The sequence below is a fragment of the Grammomys surdaster genome, unplaced genomic scaffold (genome assembly GCF_004785775.1).
Source record: "Grammomys surdaster isolate TR1022 unplaced genomic scaffold, NIH_TR_1.0 150, whole genome shotgun sequence".
Taxonomy (NCBI): domain Eukaryota; kingdom Metazoa; phylum Chordata; class Mammalia; order Rodentia; family Muridae; genus Grammomys; species Grammomys surdaster.
The window spans coordinates 9,617,812-9,633,324 of record NW_021604608.1 but is presented as its reverse complement, the minus strand read 5'-3'; positions in this window follow the sequence as shown (position 1 = coordinate 9,633,324).

The window sequence follows — 15,513 nt, the reverse complement described above, 5'->3', positions numbered from 1 at the left end:
CCTTGAGTGCTGCTACTTGCTCCCTCCCTTCCCCCGTCTGCATTGTCCTCATCCCAGAGGCTACGGACAGGCACGCAAGACTCTGTAGCACAGTTCCTGAAAGTGATGCCAAAGAATGTGCTTTTTCTGAGCCTAGTTTCTGATTGGAGCCACCACTAGGGATTTCTGCAACAGTGCCCTTGCCTCTGAGCTTCCTACCTGCCAACTTCCCACTTCAGCCCTTACACGTGTAGGACTTGCTTCCTCACCTGCCAGACACAGCTCTTTCAATTATTGCAGGCTCGTGAGCCACCCTATTAATCATCTCATCCCTTTGTTTCCCTGCCTTCTTTCTCTGGCTGCCTCAGCCTTATCAGTTCTTTGGTTTGGCATCACGTCTAGGACAAGCTAAGTGGCAACCTTTCTCAGCTCTGAATTGTTCAGGCTAGAACTGCAACATTCAGCTCACTTTACATGGGTCAATGAATTGCTATCTCATCTCATAAAGGAAATTATAACAGAGGGTGAAGAATATGTACTCAGAATCAGTAGATATCAGTTCAAATCCTGGCTCGGCCAACTGCTAGATCTGTGGCTTTTTATTCATTCAACACAAAGACCTTTGTATTCTGTCTATAAAATGCCAAAAGACATCATGTAGCCCAGATAATTTTGAATATTAAATATGATGTTTGTAAGACACCTGGTACATAGTAACTGTTCAATATGGCAGCTTTTATTACAATGATAATTATCAGCTAACTGTAATGCCCCCAAAGCTATGATGAATAGGATGGCTAGATTCTAAATCACATCACATAAACACAGGTACCATTGGGAATATTTAGCCTGAAGGAAGAAAGCAGCAGACAACAGGATAGCTGTATTCAAAACTATCTTTTCCTCTCAAAAAATAAAACAGGACTGCATATGTGTTTTTCTATACAGTAGAAACAGGCCAAAAATCAATGGGTTATTTCTTCTCAGCATGATAAATAATTTTCTTCAACTTAGGCTACATGGAAGAGGAATGAACTTCTTTGAAAGGTAATGAGCACCCCATGGTTGGAAGAATTCAAGGGGAGCCTGCCTAACCTTTGGATGAAAATGGCATGTTAGAGATGTAAGCATAGCATGAATTATTGAAGTTTTGTGGCTTTAAATACACTCTAAGTTTAAGGTGTGTGGTTCTGTGTTCATTACCAGCCCCCAAAGCAGATACCAAAAGAGATTTTGTTTTGTTTCATTTTGTTTCTTTTTGGGTAAAAGGAATCTGATCAATTTGGCTTCCTGCTAGCAATTCTTGAGAGAGATAAATGAACTAAGGCTGTTTATGACATTAGTAAAACTAAAGCGGTGGGGATTGCAGCATTGGGTACCTTCCCATTTACCATAGCTCTTAAGTACTTTTACTCAGCTACAGGCTTGTAATGCCAAGTTCATTATGTAAACCCTGAGTGGATGGATACTTGTGAAAGACTCTTTAAAATGTTAACTCAAAGCTAAGCCCATTACATGGAATTATGTCTACTTAATTAGCTGAGGCTTACAGGTAGTGAAAACAGGTAAACCGTCTTTTCTCCAGCTGAGAACATAAAGATAGATGTGATGGATGATGAGAAATAACCCGAGAATTTGTAAAATGTCAGGAGCTCTGAGCTAGTGAGTGCTAAGGAAGGGTACCTGCAGATGTTTTTGAAGACTTAATAAAGGTTAGCAAATTACTCTCTCAGTAGATTGCTCACTCCCTCAAAATGGTTCAAGAACCTCTTGTGGAAACAGGAAATTAGCTGTCTTGTAATCGAAAAGAAATTGTAGTAAGCACTTGGGAAAGTATTTTTTAAGGAAAACATCCAACAGAAATGCTAAAAACAAACCTGATTTTACACAAAGAGGGAGCAATTGCACGTAAAAGTGAAAAACAAATGTCCTGCAGTAAGATTACCAAAATTAGACATTACTTTCTTCACTCACACCAATTGGGGATCAACTTCATTATATTATTCTCTAAGCTATTTTTCATAATCACGCCACACAGCTTACATAGGGCTATTTTACTTCAATATCATTTAAGCTCTGGTTTGAGCATATGGGGAAATTTGAGTATCACATATACTCTTTTTCCCATATTGAGAAATTTGTCACATTGTCACACACATACACACAGAGAGAGAAAGAAAGGGGGGGGGGGACAGAGAGACAGAGACCAAGACTGAGAGACACACTCAAAGAGAACAGCTATACATACCCATGAAAGTACTAGAAGGCTCATCCTCCAAAGATGCTGGTGATCTGGAATGGTGACTATTTCAAGGATATTTCATACCCTCAAACTTGCCAATTTTTTTCTTTTGTTTTGTTGTATTAATCATTTTATTCGTTTATATTTCAAGTGATACCCCCTTCCCAGTTACCCCTCCACAAATTCCCCATTTCATTCCTCATCTCCCCCCTCCCTTTTGCCTCTTTGAGGGTGCTCCTCAACCTACTCACCTACTCCCACCTCACCACTCTAGCATTTCCCTACCCTGGGGCATCAAGCCTCCCTCCCTTCCCATTGATGTCAGATAAGGCCATCCTCTGCTCCATATGTATCTGGAGTTCTGGTTCCCTCCATGTACACTCTTTGGTTGGTGGTTTAGTCCCTGGGAGCTCTGGATGGTCCAGTTAGTTGATACTGTTCTTCATATGGGGTTGCAATCCCCTTCAGCTCCTTCAGTCCTTTCCCTAGCTCTTCCCTTGGGGTTGAGATGGTTGCATGCCAACTTTTAAATGAAACATTTCAATTATTGGGTGCTACTTGAGCAAATGCAAATGGCCCAGGTGTTTTTCACTGATTACAAGCTATTTTTTTTCAGTTGGATAAGCATTTACAAACAACAAGTACACAATCAATATGAACTAAGAATTTTCTGTTAGAATCAGGTATGATAATTCACATCTAAAAATTCAAGAATCTTGGAGGCAGAAGCAGGAAGATCTCATGTCTGAGGCCAGCCTGTACTAAGACTTTTGCCTGAAAAACAACCACAATAGCAAAACTCTATCCTTGTCCTCTGCCTGGAACAGGATGTGTCACTATAAGTAGTACCTAGTATGAAGACTAGAGTAAAGCCTCCTGACCAGAAATCAGCAGAACTGGCCTCACGTGAGAGATTGGATTAAAAATAATTTAATCTTTCAACACAAGGACAGACATTTAGCCTAACTAGGTAGAATAAAACGGGGTCATAGGTGATATCACAGTGTCCCAGAAACCAATCGATATGGTATATTGTCACAAATGCAAATGACTAAGGATCACAAAAGATCTGGATATTTCTGCTGAATGACTCTGTGGCACTGAAAGGCAACATCCATGAACCAATCACTCACTAAATGTTCATAGAATGAACTAAAATGTAAACAGTTTTCTCTCATATATTTTCCCTTTCCAATTAGGTCTCTGTGGGATCACATTAAAACTTTCCCACCACTACTAGCAACAACAATACTTAATGTTGACCGAATATGTGCCATATTTTAGAAGTGAAAGGTTAGTATAGCATAAAAGGGAACACGTTTAAGATTTAGGCAGCTATCCTGGGTCATCACGAGGCAACACTGAAGACTAAGGCTGTAGCTCTGGTTAGAACACTTACCTAGCTTCACCTGGGCTCAGTCATCCCATGAGCAGAGTAGAATGGTTCACACCTACATCCTAAATTCTAAAGAGTTAGATGCAGGAGGATCAGAAATTCAAGGTCATCCTCAGTAGAGAGTTGGCTAGAGAAAGCCTGGACTAGCTATATGATATCTTGTCAAAAATAAATAAATAAATAAATAAATAACCCTCAAAGATTAAAATTTAAGCAAAGAAACGTGAGAGGGCATGGCAATAAAGAAGATCATCCATTGCAATTGAATTCCATGGATACAGTAGGGACCGGATCCCTGGATCCAGGAGAGCTAGATATGCAGCTATCTATCCAGAGCAGCTGGAGGATCAGTGAGATGGACACAGGGAACAGGCTGGCTGCTGAGCTGTGACACCATAGTGCTTTGGGTTTGTGTGAAGGAATTTGCAATGCAGCAAACAACACTGGAGAGCTAATACTTCTTTAGCCCTGTGCATTGTGCACCAGCTCCTGGTGTTTTCCTACTCTGTAACTTGAATGTCAAGAGAAAGAGATGATAAAGGTTCACTAGTAAGAACGTGAACATTAACCACTATATTTAGATACTGATGTACCCCTCTGTCTGTAGACGTGGAGTCCATGAGGGATAGGGCTGCTTAACCTTTCTCTCATTGCGAGCTTCCAAATCCCCACTCATTTTGCATCCAGTGTGCTTTGTACAAGTGCCAATTCCCTCCAATTCAGACCTGATGTCAAGTGACAAAAGGAAATACTCCCTCTTGAACTCAGCCTTTTAGCTTTTTTTTTTTTCTTCCAGACTCCTGAAAACAAAGGCTTGCCTCTGATTCCCTGCTTGAGACCACTTTCTTAGATGACACATAGCCTTGTGTGGCCAAGCCATTAAAGATAACAAATAAATAGAAAGGCGATGTGTAGATTTTCCCCCCACCATGTAAATTAGAGAGTTGGAGCTCCAGGGAGGTCTTCCAGTGATGCCTCCCACAGAGCAAGGAACTATTGGATTTCCATCTGTGTGTCTCATACCATTGGTGGCCATTGTTTAAATAAACATTACTTTGTATGGCTTCTTTAAAAAAAATTCAATACATGTTGATGCCTGGTTAAAAGGAAAGAAAATTGCAGTATTAAAAGACTAGTATTTTCAGAGTCTTGTGATGTAAATTGCTAATTTAAAACCCAAAATATTGTTAAAGTGTCTTTATTTAATAGCAGGTGATTGCAAGCTGTAATTTGCAAGCTGTAGATGCAGATGGTAATGTTTTTCCTCTCTTTTCAGCACTGCAGTACAGTATTTACTGCAGATCTATGCAGACGGGGAACAGCCAACTGTGAAAGAAAAACTGCTCTGGAGGAAGAAGATGAAGTACAAAGTTTGTGTGGTGAAAACCGGTTTGGAGACCTGCTCATGTCTCAGCCAAAGAAGGTTCCTCTTCTTCTCCTGGACCGACAGGGCGCCTGTTCAATAAAAGAAGCACAACGTGCCATGTCTAGGTCTTCCAGCTGTTTCCAAACGCTAAACCATGTGTGAGAGAGCCTAATATTTAATTTGGCTTGATTTGTCTATTCTTTACTAGAGGAAACCTGGAGAAGAGGAGTGTGGGAGCAGAATTGCCAAATAAAATGTAGGCAACTAGTCCACTTTGAAGTTAAGAAAATAAACAGCAAACTCTTATCAGAATAAATGTCTCATGAAATTTTAGATAGACTTATTCTAGCAAATTGCACAGGACATACTTACACCAAGTTTTCATGACTTATCTGAGGTTTACATTTAACTGGGGAGCCTGTGATTTTAATCATAGCCTTTCACCTGGAAAGGACATTATGGTGGCAGTTAAAGGATAGGAGTTAAAAAGCAGACGACATAGTGGTGAAGAAGTGGCTTATGCTCCCCTGTGTTATTATGGCAACAAGTTATCAGACACGTTTTATCGTTGTTCTCTTTTCAAGGATCAGAATCATAGCTCTGTGACCTTTGCTGAATTTGCCATGATTGTTTCATTCACTGTGCAAATGATTTCAAGCTGTTATTTGCAAACGATAGATTTGGTAGCCAAGGTTTCCACTGGAATCAAAGCCTCAGATCTACCCAGAACCTGATGGTATCCCATCTTTGCTCACTGTTCTGCTATAATGTTTAGATACTGTGGAAGAAATCCTGTATCCCAGTGACCTCCCAACTACCCTGATCATATACCAAAGCAAACCCACAATGGAGGCCATCATCAGTCCTCATTCATTCTCTCCTTCCTCCTATTTGATGCAATGGCAAACAATAGTACTGTGTACCTGATGAAGGGGGATAATGAATGGTCTCCTCTCATTCATATTATCCAAGCAACTACTTCATAACTGACACAATTCCCTTCATCTACTGCAACCACTCACAAAAGACTTAGGGTAGAATGGGCTTCATATTTGCCCTTATCCTTATTGTGCAGACTTCTGGGAAGCTAGAACACATAACACAGTCAGGAAGATAGAAGGGAGCTCTAGAGTTTACTTGGGAATCTGACTTCCCTTTCCTTTTGGCCAGGCCTTCTTGATTCAGGGAGAATCTCCTGCTTTGAGACCTTTAGAGTGCACAAATGCTAACCTTGAATATTACATCCTTGTCCTAGTAAACATCTTATTCATATTTATTTTCAGAAAAATAAAAATGACTATTCTTCATCTACTGAAGGCTATTATCTGAACCAATTAAATGTTATATTCTCTAGTGCCATCTAGGGGATTTTATACTAAGGAAATATATGGGTATGGTTGAAAGAGAAAAGCAAGCTGCAGCAGGAAAATAATTTCGTACCCACATATGACTGTACTCAGGTTTTATTTTAGCTTGAATAACTGGGCAAGGTCACACATGTACTGTATCTGGAGAATGTATAGGTAAGTGAAATGGTATTTTGCTTCTGTTTAGTGACATCTCAAAGGGGAAAATATTTCTTCGTTAAAGTCATATCTCTTTCTCAAATGAACTCAAGTATTTATCCATGATGTTTTAAAATCTGTTTTCTGGATAGCTAGCATCCACATGTTCAATGCTGATAGGTATGAATCCAATCAAGGACTCCTTGGAAACCAAAGGAGGCAAGAAAAACGGAGTATCATTTTTCAAATCCTCTGTGTCTGCAGCTTCAATCACCAGCATCAAATCTCACAGACGGGTCACTCCAAGTGTTCCCTTCACCAACCAAACAGTATTGACTGATGATGGTGTATGCTTTTTCTAAAGTCACATGTCACAGAGTTTATCAGGGTGCATGCTATTAGTCTGAATGAGCACATATTAGGGCAGTTCATAGCTTGTTTGTGTAAGAGTTCTGCATGAGGCAATTTCCCCCCAAATTATTGCCAATTCTTCTCCACGACCTTTGTCCCTATAATTCCCATTACAGATTTAAAATGCATACAAGGTAGAACAGCAATAACTGATTTTAAAAGTGGGAGAGGGATTACAGCCCATATCATACTAGAGTACCAAACAGTGTGTTTCTGCCGCTAAAGTGCACTTTTCTATATTATATTTAGAACTGACTACTAAATGTCTTACAGAATATTTCAACAAAGAAGGAACTGTACACAAGGCTGAGCTTTCTGCAATTCCTGACAGTCAATTTTTGTGTTTAATTTAAAGCTTATAAGCTAAGCAGTGGCTTACTGGGAAAAGAACTTGCTGTGCAGATTTGAGGACCTGGATTCAGATTTTCTGCACACCCCAGTAGAAAGCAGTGCATGAGTGTATAACCCCAGCAGGGAGGGGAATAGGGTCATGGTAGATCCCAGGAGCTCAGAGGCTATACATAAAGTTCAGCCAAAATGATGAGCCCCATGTTCATTGGGAAACTCTGCCACAAAAAAGAAGATAGAGAATAACAGAGAAACACATGCTGTCAGCCACCTCTAATGACATATGCATAGGCAAATACACGCACACATGCAGGTACACAACACACACACACATGAACACACACATATTTATTTGCAATGTAAGGAAGTACAGTTTCTGATTCAAGTCTACTTCCTGTAAGGGCTGTAGAAACAAGCTTTTGTTGCGCATCATCTCCTTTGCTTGAGTTTTGATGGTCTCTCAGCTACTGCAAACAGCAGTTAATTGAACTGGATTTCTTCCAAGGAGAACAAGACTTCCTCGTGTATACATATGTGATCGTCCAACCTAAGGCTCGTCACACTTCACCACCAAGCGTGTTTGTAACAGTGAGCACAGGAGAGGCTGTCTTAGCACTGTTCTTTCTCAGCCACTTTGTTTAATGCCTAACTTGAATACATTCTCTTTAGCAGTTGGATCATTTAGCTCGAATAAGTCTTTCATGCCAGGATAAAAAGAAGACAGCTGTTTTTGTCAGGAATGTATGGTCTGGGTGGGAGAGGGTAGAATCATCAGATAAGAAGCCACCTTCTTTGATAAAAATAAAATGTACCAGGTGTTTCACAACTATCAAAATGCTCAGGTGCAACCTTCAGTGAAGTCTGCAAAGGCTGTGGGCCAGAAAGGAAAACTTAGATTTATTAAATGGCTTCTGTTTAATATTCAGTCAAGTGGTGCTTCATTTTAAAGAACAACAAAACATCGTGCTTTTTATGTAGTCCCCCCAAAATACCTTCTCTCCATTCTTGTATTTCTAACATAATAACAAAAGTCATTACTGAGCAAGTACATATAGCTTCTTTCTCTATCTTAACTCTCATTTTAACTACCCAACTAAAAAATAAAATTTAAGAGTACTCTAAAGGAAAGGGATTGAGAAATATATACCAGAACCCACAGAAATAATATCACAGAAGACCGAACTATATTTTAAAAAGGAAAAAGAAAAAGTGGGACATGTGAGCAGTCTGGGAGAGCAAGTGGTGGAATGACAGGGTGACATCCTTCTATCAATTCAAATGCTCCAACTTAGTGAAGCAAAAGCCCTTTTAGTATGGTTCAAGAATGAGTTTGGAACCCAGAATTTACTCACTTTTGCTAACATGAGCAATAAGAAATAATTTGTTTGTGTAGAAAGAGATGGTAGGTCACTGTCTGTTTTCCTCTAGTATCTTGGAAGTTATGGTGCAAGATGTCTGAATTCTTGAGTCTGAACTCTGAAGCATCTTAAAAATGCATGTCTCCATTGTGCTAGCACACCCTTCACCCTCAACTACTTCTCATCCCTGTGTCTTCTTACGATACCAATCCTGGATTCCTGCAGGTGAAACTAGGGCTCTAAAGTGCACACAACAATTAGGATTACAATTTAACTCAATTCTGTCTGATATAAAGTACCCAGGCAGCAGATATTTTAGACTTATATCATGGGATATAAGTTAAAATTATTTACATGTTCAATTATATTGAGAAAGCAATCATTGAAATTAGGCAAATAAATAAGCATGGATGAGTTCCAATTAAAACCTTTACTGACAATTCAACAAAATGTTTCTAAAATTGATGAGATGAAAAAAAAAACCAATATTCATTCCTCAGCAACCACACCTGTTTGGGTGCATATGTATCTGTCTATATATTCATGTACGTATGGGGCTAGTCATGCATATGCAAATGAACCTAGATGTACAATTGGGCATACTGATGTATCTATGCACAGGTGCTGAGGGTCAAACTTGGGTGATGTTCCTTAGACCCTGTTACTGTATCTCCTGAGATGTTTTCTCTCACTAGCCTGAAGATTAGGCTAGGCTAACTAGCCAACAATCCAAGAAACTTAATTCTGTCTTCCCAGCTCTGGGATTGCAAGGGCAGGACACCACACCAGGCTTTTTCACAAGGCTTCTATGGGTGGGATACAGGCCATTGTACCTGTGTGGCAAGCATTTTATCAATTGAGCTACACCCCTAACCCCAAAGCACGTTCGAAATTTTCTGTTTTGAACTTTGCATAAGCTAAGCATACCCAGTATATCCTTCTCTCAAGAAAAGATAGTGGTAATGGCAGGGAGTCATAATGTCCATTCACCTGGGCGATAAGTGCAAACAGTGCTTTGTTTTATTTTGTTCTGTTCTGTTTTATTTACTGTGTCATGAACTATTTCACCAAGTTAGGACATTTTGGTGGTTAGTTGTCAGAAGTATTAAGTATGTGTTCAACTTAAAATATTTTTGGTTAATTACAGATTTATCTGCATAAGCTTGTTGTATGTCAAAGATCATCTGTAGACAAAACCAGGTAGATAGTAGCATTTAACCCAATAGCCATAGTTTTTAACATCTGCCTTTGCTTATTAAAGTCCTCTTCCAGGTTATTTTAAACTGACTGGTTAATGGGGTAATTAGAGCATACAAATAGGTAAAAGCTTTTTAAGGGTAAACTGAAGAATAGCGTGTATCACTTTTCTGCCCATTGCATGGACACACAGGACTCCAGTGAAGCCTGGAAAATTGTTTGTGTTTACTCAGCAAGGAAAGAAAATAGAGCTTGGTGAACTTATAACAGTCTCTGCCAGAAACACTTTCTTCAATGGTTGTAGAGAGAGTTCCATGAGATAATGAGTATGCAAAAATACTTTGTAAATTATAATCTGCTATGCAAATTTGGAGTTCTATTTTTATTATAATTACTATATGCATCGTCTCTATGAATCCCTCACCACCAGGGAACAGTAGACCTTTTATAAATAGGAGGGTTTATGAGTATAAAAGGCACTTAAAAATTTTGGACCAAGCCAATTATGACTTTAAAGCTGAGGAGTCCTGATCCTTTCTTCTAACTTAGGTGCCTTGAAGTGCCCTAGAATCACCTCACCCTCTGTGGTACAGAAAGTTTCGTATGCAAAGAAGCAGTGATTGAACTACTTTCCAGGTCATTTCCATACTCTGATTATTCATGGTAAAACTGAATTTTCCTTATGATACCCTTCAGTGCCAGAAACAATAAGTTGGAAATATAAAAATGAAGCTATTCATAGTATTAACTAATTAACTAAAAATCCTTGCTTAATATTCTCCGAGAGTAAAGCTCTGTGCTGGGGAGATAGGACGCATCAGACAGAATATTAGCTAAGATAAAAAGCTATTCTCAATGTGATCCCTTCAATCAGATTTTAAAGGTCCCATTTCTAAACCATTTAATGTCTAAGATAGGGTCACAGGATTTTAAAAAATCGTTTTAGAGTAGAATGCACAGGGAAATTATTCCCTAATTTTTTTTAAATGAGACATTTGTGTCCTTAAAATGATATAATTAAACATAAAGAAAATAAAATGTAAAAGATTAGAATTAATTATATTGACAAAAATGATGATGTAGGGATGATTTACTTATTTACCTAATTTTTAGTAAACTGACAAATTGAAGGGACTTCCTATGAGGCAATAATCTGTCTATCATTTGTTATTTACAGCAAAGCAAGTGAACAAAACATTTTAATGAGTTTGTAAAGACTTCAGGGAATGTGGGATGTGGAACATAGGGACATTTGCAGACAGCTGTATTGATGAATAGAAACAATCCGTATTTGAAACAATGGCCTAAGATATCTGTGTCTCCTCATTGTATACAATTTCTTTACTTCCAAATACCTAAGGATCAATATATAAGGTCTGAGTAAGATCGATTTTTCTCTGTTATCCCATCCTAATGGGATAATATTTAATAGTGTCCTCATTCTTCTTTAAAGTGTCTCTAGTTTGGAGACTATGCTGTAAGGGCGTTTCTTCTGTGAGTGCATGTTCATAGCTTGCTGTGGAGAACTCAGGGAATATCACTCAGGCCAACTCTGAATAGATCTTCAAATCTGGAAACTAGAAAATGTTCAGAAACAAAGAACCAAGTAGCAGAATCAGTGTCTATGGGCCCATGACTAAAGGGCTGCTTATGAATGTCCTCACCCATGAATCCAGAAAACAAAACAAAACAAAAACCAAACAAACAAAAAAACTAAGAATCTGTAAAAATGAGCAGGAAATGTAGATTTGTGAGCTTTGGAGTACTGTTTGGGACTCTACATGAGCTTTAGTCACCATTGGGTGGGGTATGGAGAGAGGAAACCAACTGTGAACTTTAACTCCTAAAATATGTTTTGGGTTTACAAAAGCCTAGAATCGCTGGGCGGTGGTGGCGCACGCCTTTAATCCCAGCACTTGGGAGGCAGAGACAGGCGGATTTCTGAGTTCGAGGCCAGCCTGGTCTACAGAGTGAGTTCCAGAGCAGCCAGGGCTACACAGAGAAATCCTGTCTCGAAAAACCAAAAAAAAAAAAAAAAAAAAAAAAAAGCCTAGAATCCCTCATCTGTAATGAAAAATATAATGTGCCTAAATATATTTTCTACTTAATCATTTCCTTGTGTTTCCTAAGATGAGTGTTTCTGGGTATTTGTTGCCTCTTGATTGATGATGTGTTAGTCCTTAAAGATCACATTTCAGATGTTATGTCAGAATCAGGCCACAATATAGAATCCCCAAATCATCAAGATACAGTACTTAAAGAGAATTCATGCCCCAATCCACTGCATGAACCATTCAGAAACGCAAGAGGACTATATCACAATGTGAACCCTTCACAAGTGTCAGAGGACTGCATGGGATCAGACGGATCACTAATATTTTTGCCTCCAGTGACTAGATCATCACACACAGCAACACACACCCTTGTCGGTCACCTGCCCCTGCTGTTCTCTAGTACAGTGTATGGTAGCAAAGTGGACATTTTCCTAGGAGATTCCACTCCTTAGAATATCTGAAAATAGTTCATTATCTCTTGCACTAACCTATTCTTTTAGATTGTAAGGACTATAAATGCTTTCTTTCCCAACCATTCTCAAAACCCATCCATCTTCTTCTTGCATTGGACAGAAAAAAATCTAAACAATAAGAAATGACCCTTCCATTTGCTCACCTCTCCACTGTAGAATCTGACTCAGTATCTACCTTTGTAAGTATTCTTTGAATATATTTATACATTAAAAGTAAATGAAGAGTATCACAAATGTAATATCCTGACAAAATATAAGAAACAGTTGAGCCATACAGCCTTGGGTCAGGGTAGAAACTGTTTCTTGCTTATTTTCAGGATTTTTGCAGCTTGAGTAATCAAAGAAGAATGGGTTCCTGAAGGATTAACAGCTTCCCTAAACCAGCAAGAGAAACAGAATGGGAAAGGGGTCTGTAGAAAAAGGACGCATTTCTGAGATGAAAAAGAAAAAAACACAGATAGCAAATTATTTATTGTGGGGGATAATAACATTGAGGGTATATAAGCATCAAGTAGGATATACAGCTATATCCAATAGAAGTTTTAACTCAAGCTGGCTTCAATAAGAAGACAATATATTTTCTGTCATGGCTGACTGCCCAGGGTAGGCAGGCAGCTACACTGGGTAATTCAGAGACTTAGAACTTCACTACTATGGTTCACTGTTCCTCCTTTGACCCTGTAGAACCCTCAGACGACATCTGTAACCTCTAGGGGGTAGCTCAATGAAAACAAGTCAGTAGTCACATCCTGACAATAATGCCTAGAGAAAGAAGAGAAATGATCATTCCCTGTTTCTCCCTCCCTATTTTATTTATGTACGTGTTGTTCATCTATTTTTGAAGAATGCATGCTCTTTATAATTATTAATGAGGCATGTAATCCCCTGACTATAGTATTCTCCATGAACCTGAACAAATATATTGTTTATAGCCAGAGTCTGCAGCTCTCCTTCAGCAATAAGAAAACTATCCAAAGAGTCTCAGAATCCTTCCTCTTACTTCTCATTGACCAAAGTCAAATCCTGTGCCTCTTCCTAACACTTTCCTCACAAGCAAAATGGAATTCCCATGACACGCATATAAAAGCTATACTAAGTGTCAACTGAGGCATGTGATTATACATGGAAGAATGAATAACTAAAATGTTAGGCAGGGGTGAAGAATCTGTCATGTGGGCAGTAATAAGAGAACATCAGTGGTAAAGTCTTAGCTCTGTGACATGTGAAGATATAATGAGGAGTATACACACACATACACACACATATTCATTCATATGTATGTGCATCTTTACAGATAAAGAACCTGTGCTTCAATTACCTAATGTACTCCTATAAGTGGCTAAGGGCCAAATATATATTGAAACTCAAGCACTAGGTAAAGATTTGACTGGCTATCTGAAAAAAAAAAATGCAAGTTACACACCAACCAAAGAGGCTCAATCCCAGCATTCCGAAGGCTAATGCAAGAGGATCTTGAGTTCCAAGCAAGCTTAGACCATGCAATAAGACCCTAACGTAAAAAGCAGAATCAACATTCAAATTCCAAGTTACAAAAGGGTCCCCAAAAAAGTTCCAAGCAAACACTGAATACCTTAGAAAGTTATATGTTAAATAAATTTCTCTCATTATACCAGATTCTTTTCATATACTCTTTACTCCACTTTTGCTTACTTATTTTGCTGGCTTATTTAGTCAATAGATTCTTTTCTCCATTATTTAAATGTAATATATTTATAAATATATCAGTTGTAAATTATATTATATTATATATTAGTATATAAATTATAAATAAAAATAAATATATAAAAATAAGTATATTTATTCACTTTACATCCCAACTGCAGGCCCATCCCTCCTATCCTCTCAGTCCCACCCTTAAAAATCCCTCTCTCCATTACCCCCTCAACTTCTCCTTAGAGAAGGGGAAGTCCTCCTTGGATACCACCCTACCCTGGGACATCCCAGTCAGAGCAAGACTTCTTCTCCCTCTGAGGCCCAACAAGGCAGTCCAGTTAGGGGAAGGGGACCAAATGGCTAGCAACAGAGTCAGAGACAACCTCTATTCCAATTGTTAGGAGACCCACACAAAGACCAAGCTGCACATCTGCTACAAATCTGTATGGGCCCTAGATTCTTATATGAATCAAAATTTGTTAGATAATTGAGACTTTCAATTGTAAGAACACCTCACTTGTCTGTACTCCTGAATATATAGCATACCAGCTGAGAATAAAAAAGTAAGGAAACTATTAGGTAACATGTAAATAATACTGACAAAAGACATGTGACATTACTTGCATGTGTCATTTCTAAAATACACATGCATTTTAGAATTTGTTGGCTCGAGAGAGAAAAGACAGTGTGAAGAGGAGATGTGTAGAAGCCATACCATGTGTGCCATATCAGGGCACAACATAACAGAGTGTCCCAAGGGAATGTAGGGGATAATGTGCTACAGTGCCCCAGAATAAGCACTGAAAACTATGCTGGAGCTTTCAGGGGAGAGGAGAGACCCTGAAGAAAGAACAACACAAGGAAGTGTGCGTCCACAATAATAAACACATTGTGCCTCTTAAATAAATTTCATGGGCATATGGTGGAGAGAGAAAGAAGACGTGGTCACATAAGCAATCTAGAATTTATTTTCATGGGATATTCAGCTTCCTACTTATGCATATGATGACTAAGGCTAACACATTCAGGAAGAGGGTCCCAGGTCCAACCCTCACCAGCTTAGCTGTCATTTAGCTCTCTTAAGCCCCACCTCATCTTCTGGATAAGCAGTACTCACCTAGCTTCTCCTTGGAGGATGAGTGCTCAGGATCCCATGCAGTGTTCTGTGTGATGGGCAGAGCTCAGTGTACCCAGCAAGTGATACCAGGCTAATTAAAACAAAGGACTCCCTGTCTTTTCTCAGTCTTAACACTCAAAAAGATGGGGCATCCCCTTTCTGGTAAACAAGGTAAGAGAGAGAGAGAGACCTTGGATTCAAGGTACTTCATTTGTAAAGTCACATCTGGAAAGAAAAAGGTAGAGTCTTAGATGGCTGAAGTAGAACTAAGTACGGAGTGAGGAGATGTGAATGGTTCTCAGAAGTAGAGAAGACAAGAAGTTACACCCAGGTTGGGGCTGGATTCAAAAGATCAGTATCCATTCAGAGCTATGAGGAAGCTAATTTGGGTCA